This window comes from Pinus tabuliformis, chromosome 8 (genome assembly GCF_031772625.1).
Source record: "Pinus tabuliformis cultivar Carrire ecotype Pingquan chromosome 8, CPIR1, whole genome shotgun sequence".
NCBI classification, from domain to species: Eukaryota; Viridiplantae; Streptophyta; class Pinopsida; order Pinales; family Pinaceae; genus Pinus; species Pinus tabuliformis.
Window position 1 is genome coordinate 1,879,246,164 of NC_142294.1, and position 6,316 is coordinate 1,879,252,479.

At 37.5% G+C, this 6,316-nt stretch overlaps 1 pseudogene; it reads right to left on the reverse strand.

Annotated features, from left to right (window-relative positions):
- Positions 1-3,692: 3,692 nt before the first annotated feature.
- LOC149243889 (cullin-1 pseudogene) lies at positions 3,693-5,959 on the reverse strand (annotated as a pseudogene).
- Positions 5,960-6,316: the final 357 nt, after the last annotated feature.

A 6,316-nucleotide genomic window follows, 5' to 3' on the forward strand; every position in this document is an offset into this window, starting at 1 on the left:
TCATTTGAATGGTCTCATTTAAATTTTTTCTTCCTCATTTCTTCCCTCCTTTCCTTAGGGGTCCATGGCCCCCCTTGACTTATTTGTGATCCCAGTTGTTACCATTGAAATGATTCCCCTATCCCTTTCTTTTCTATGTACTATTGGAATGTTTCTTTGTAAAGTTTCTTTTGATCCTCTGATATAAAACGCTCATCCAAATGCCTCCACTCACTCAAAATCTTGCGTAAGACTTGCTATTCATTGCTTATCTCTTCTCTTTGACTGTTGATTTCCATGTTGACATGTTCCATTGGCTATTTCGTGTCCTCTTTGTCAGATATTTCCTCTTCAGCCTTTCTTTTGGCACTAATTCCATCCTTTTACTATGCTAGCTCATTGTCTAGACCTATTGCTTCCATCCAACCTTCCCTGGGTTCTTCCTCCTCCTTTAAGATGTCATATCGATTATCTTTTTATGGTCCTTTGCTTGGTCGCAGTTGGGTAGAGGTATGAAGGTTCTTTTCAGATTTCCTCCTCCTTTGTACTTCTTGAAATCCCTCCACTTCTTGTGATTTCCCTAAGTTATTGGCTTTGGATGGCTCCTGGGTCTTGGACTATTTCATCAAGCAGTCCCAAAACAAATGTCCATATTCATGGCATCTACAATGTCTGAAGGGGATATGCTCGTAGTTAATGGGTTGTTGCCATACTTCCTCATGGTATTCCAGTTCAATGGATTCTGGTAAGGGTTCTGTTATATTCATATAAACACAAATCCTTGTGTAAGGCGTGTACTTTCCCCTTCTCGTGGAGTCTGCAACTTTCACAAAACTTCCTATGCAGTTGCTGATACCCTCCTGGATATTCGATCCCAAAAGTCCACTGGGAGGCCAAAGAGGTGAACCCATACTGGATTAGCTACGAATTTTTCCAGATATAGATTATAACACTCCTCTCAGTGTCTCATGTGACCCTTTGGTTGCCATTTATGTTGAATCCACTTAACCAGGTCTCATTCAGTTGGCCAGACTCCTACAAATTTGCGGATCATTTTGTGGTCCTTCACATATTTCCTGTCATTTTTGAGTTTGTTATTATGTATGACAAAGTGGGGCTTCTTTGTTTCCCTTGGGAGGCACTGGCTGGGCATGCGAGTCTGCCATTAGGCTCTGAGGACAAGGGGTCCTTTCCCATGAATGTTTTGTGTGCCTGCGGTGTGTGTGCCTTGTGAACTTGTTTCACTGCTCACAATATTTCAGTAGGAGGGGATCTCTCCCCACCCCTTGCAGTGACATTCATTCCATCGATCAGCGCAAAAGTATGGAGCAGGTCCATGGAAGAGTTGTCAACGTCGTATACAACAATGGTGTCAGGTTTCCCAAAACCATAGAAAAACCTAAAAACCCTAGCACTGCTTCTTTCATTGGCTGAAGAACATCTTGTAATCAAATGCAACATTTCAAGAACCCCTACTCTCAAATATTGATTTCATGTTGTCCTAATTTTTCATTATGCAAATTAATTTATTTTTTTCCTTTATGTCCAATCCATCATTGTAAAAGCAAAGAACCAAACATGGAAATACGAATATTTATATTCATGTTAACGTTATTATTAAATTCAATAATAGTATGAATATATTATATTATATTCATGTTAATATTATTATTAAATTTAATATTAGTACGAATACATTTAATATTAATCTATTAAAATTTAATAAATTTTGATTAACACAATATTAAATTTGTTATATTATAATATATATTTATATATCATGATATATATTAACTCCAGATATATGTGGAAGGGAAGAACAAAGACATAGATTGATAGAGGTGGAGGGATAGAGGGAGTGAGAGAAAGGGAGAGAGAACTTGAGGGAGGAGAGGGGGGGAGGGATAGGTAGAAGGAGTTGGAAGGAAAGAGAGGGAGGGATAGGGAGAAGGAGTTTGAGGGAAAGAGAGGGTGGGAAGAATAAATGCATAAAGAGAGAAAATTGGAGAGAGATAGGGAGGGAGAGTGACAAGGGAAAAGAGAGAGAGATAAGATGAGGGGTAGAGACAAAGTGAGGTGAGAGAAAAATGAGGAGAGATGAAGATAGTGAGGACGTGAGAGAGAGGAGAGAGGAAGGGTGAATGAGAGGGACATGAGAATAAAGACATAGAGACAGAGAAATGTGGAGAGAGAGAGAGAGAGGGAGGTGGGAAGTGCTAAGGGAGATGGAGAGGGATAAATGAGAGTAGGAGGAAGACAAATAGAAGAGGGGGAGAGGGAGAAAATGGAGAGAGAAAGAGAGAGAAAGAGAGAGAGAAGAAGATGGAAGGAGAGATAGATAGATATCGAGAAAGAGTGTGTATGTTTTGCGGGTGACATATATGGATTAAAGAGAGGTGGAGGGAGATAGAGACATAGATGGGAGAGAGAGAGAGAGAAAGCATGCATGTTTGAGAGGGTGAGATACAGAGACAAGGAAGGAGAGATGGAGGGAAATATAGAATATTTCTTGCAGTATTTGACACAATTGTCTCCCTTCTTAATCATGAACTAATTACTAATATATAATTACATAAACATCCCCTCCTCCATCTCTCCTTCTTTGTCTCTCTATCTCAGCCACGCCCCCCCCCCCCCCCTCGAGCTTTTTGTCTCCTTCTCTCTCTCCCTATCCCTCTTTGTGTATCATCTCTCTCTTACCCTTCTTTGTCTCTCTATCTTCACTATTAAAATTAATTAATTGTCAAAAGTTGTGATACCTAAAATTAAATGAAATAGATGTGTAGTATCAATCCTCCTGCAAACTATTGACAAGATTGTATCTCTTCTTAATCACCAATTAATTACTAATAAACAACTACATACACATAAAAATTTAGCCAACCACTAGAACATTCACAAACATTAGAATCCAAACACACACATAAAAATCATTCAAGGCAAGAACAAAGACATTGTTGTCTTAAGCTCAAAGCAACCAAGATCCATCTAATTCCAAATCTATCATGCACAAGGGATCAAATCCCTAGAGGTGCAAGCCTACCTTTTGGAGTGTACAATTTGAGAAAATGTTTACACCTCTAGGAATTTGATCCCTCATTGGGCATGATATATCTAGATTGGTTTTAATTCAATTGTATTTTAGAACATTTAAAATTAAATGAAATTATCACTCACTCAATTTTGTTAAAAAATAGAGAAATAGTTAATTTAACTACTAAATAAAAAATAAAAATTTTAGCCATGAAAAAATTATTTAAACAATAAAATATTATTTAGATAGGAGGAATGACCTGTTGTAGAGTTTTAGTGAACTCTACAAGAGATCATTCCTCCTATCTAAAAACTATCCTCACCTATATGGATTCATTATTTAACAAAAAAATATTATTTAAAAAACTTACTATGCTACACTCTTAAATAGCTTAGTTTTGTTTATAATCATGCAAAGATTTGAAGCAAGTTATGTTATCAGAAATCAGATAAAGTGTTCGGTTGTAAAACATACATAAAATAATCATGTACAAATGATCTGATAACAAACCATCTATGGTGTGTTAAGATTAGCTTGCGAGATACTCAAAAAGAAAACATACATACAGCATCAAAAAATGGAAGAAGGAAATGACATTTGAGGACAACAACAAAATTGGAAGTGAGTAATAATTAAAATGAAAAAATAAATATTGTTTTCAACGAATGAAGTACATGTTCTAGGCCACATATGTTAATACAGTGGAATCCTCTTCGTCCCATTCCAAAATTTCCCTGGTTATCAATTCGTTAATTCTCTTCTTTATGCATTTAATTTCTGGCTTGAATATCTTCTGAAGTTGCTCAACGCATTCACTGATTAGTTGTTGCTGAGATAAGACTTTTCTGGCTTTCATGATGCTCGCAATGACACAGTCGATAACGTATCCCCTTTCCTGCTTGACAACTTCAGTAACTTTCTTTTCCTGCACATCCACTAGTTGTGGAAGTGGAATCTTAATCTTTGTCAATTTGTGTGTAAATTTGGGATTGAATTCAAAATGGTCCCCTGATGATATGGATTTGTTCACTGGATTCTTCAGCAGAATATTATACTTTCCGCATGCAAGGGAATGTAACAGTGCGGCAACCTCTTCCTCTTCTAAATTTAATTGAGATTGGATTTCTTGATAACTCAATTGTCCAGCATCATTGAATAACAATAACACAACTGCCTGACATGTTGAACCCGTTATTTCTATTGTCTTAATATCAAATCTGGAAATGATGTCGCATGTCCCCAAAGAATATATCCATGTAAGTTGACGGCCCTTATGGATTTCATGATAAAATTCGTTGAAGGCCTCAACGCATCTGAACATTTCTGAAGGTATATTAAGTTTAGAATACTTGTATTTTGGCCAGACTGCGGTATTCAACACTTTAACACCCAAAGATATTGTAAGCTTGGTATTTGAATTTGCCGTAAAACTAGCTTGAATTTCCTTTGAAGCAGCGAAATCATTTAGCATGCCCTGCATCTTTGATGTCAACAGAGTACCACACTCCTTCTTCAACTCGGACAGTATGTTCTGTTCATGATCAATATCCATTCTCCTGTCGAACAATAATCTCTTGGCTAATTTCTTGTTGCAAGATTCTGCAAATAAATCTTTATCCGTAACGTAATAAACAAGTTCTCCGATTTTTTGGAAAATGCTCTCAATATGATCGTCCATCAGTTTTGGTTTCCTGAGTACACTATCACAAAATTCTGCCAACAACTCTGCACTCGTGCTTCCTCCCACTCTTTTATCAAACATTACAGAAAATGCTTCCCTGAAAGCCAGAAGAATAAGCTTATGCTTTTGAAATTCATGCTCTACATAACTCTTATACTTGCCATGGATTTCAATAAGTTTGGGCACATATTCATGCTTATCATTCCCAGCATCCTCTGCCCATTTAATCAATGCTATTGCTTCGGTAGTTACATGTTCTTTTAAAATACATGCCACTGGTTCCAAACCCTGGCGTATCTTACCAAACAACCTATACATCCTGGAAAGGTCGTCTTTCTTGTCATCCCTAAACAACACACGGCAACAAGAATCCTGTTTTTCCAAAAGTTGAGTTTCATAGCGGAAGAGGAGTTCATATTCTACTATCTCCATTAAGTTGTGCTCGCTGCTGGAGTGCAAATAAGGGGCAACTTTGTGCTTCTCATGTTTCAGACACTCTTCAACTTTTAGCATATATTGGGACAAGGATTCCTGTACAATCCATAAAGCTGCCTTTCGAGCATAGTAAGTTGCAGTATCTTCAAAAATGGGCTTTTCAAAATGATTCTTGTACGAGTCCATACCATTACCATTACCAATTTCCAAGAAAACGTTCACAACGTGTTTCACCAAAGCCATGCCAATCTTCTCTCCCTCGCGCTCTCGATTTATCAAATCCAACACGCCATTCTTCACATCCACCCGTACGTGATCATACACAAGCTCACGGAAGCAGAGCAACGCAACTGCTCTGAGACTGGGCAGCACAACACCGGTCTTTCTGCGCACGAAGTAGCGATCCAAATGAGAGAACATGTGTGACATGCATTGGACCATGATCTTGTAATTTTCCCAACGTTTTTCAAATTCCCTACAAATGAACTCACCATCACCACCCTCTTGTTTACTCAATGCCGGTAAAACCACCAAAGATATGTATAGTTCAAACGACTTCCTTGCTGATGGTGGCCTTGAAAACACAGTTGGCAAATAGTCAAATAAACCTCCATAAACTCCTCATAGGAGAAAAATAATTCATCCTTCTTAAAGTTGCCTTCTACTCTTTTTCTCAAGTTTCCCAAACCTCTTGAGATCAAAGCTTGTCCTTCCTCCCACTCTATCTTCCCTTCCTCCGCCGCCAGCTTCAATATAATCTCTTCATTCTTCTGCGTGACCTTCTCTTCTTTATTCGATTTCTTCGACTTCGACTTCGACTTGCCCGCCATTAGAGATTTCCACTCTGTGCCTCCACACAATAACAATATTATTTCACGAGTTGGGAGTTGCGACAAAGCGAGTACAAGATCTCTCGCATCACCACTTTACTATCAATGTATGTTTAACCGGTGATCACAAACTCTAAAATTGCATGCTGAATTGAATTGAATTTATAGGACACGGGGTCAATATAATACCTTTTGGCCGACGGTTATGCAGAATGGTTTCCCTTGTTTTGTTTTGTTTTGTCATACTATTCAATCAATTATTTGAAAAAAAAAATAGCATACACTATTTAAATAGAATTTAATTTATTTTTCTTTTATATTTAATATTTTTTATTTTATATTAATGGTTCATATTTA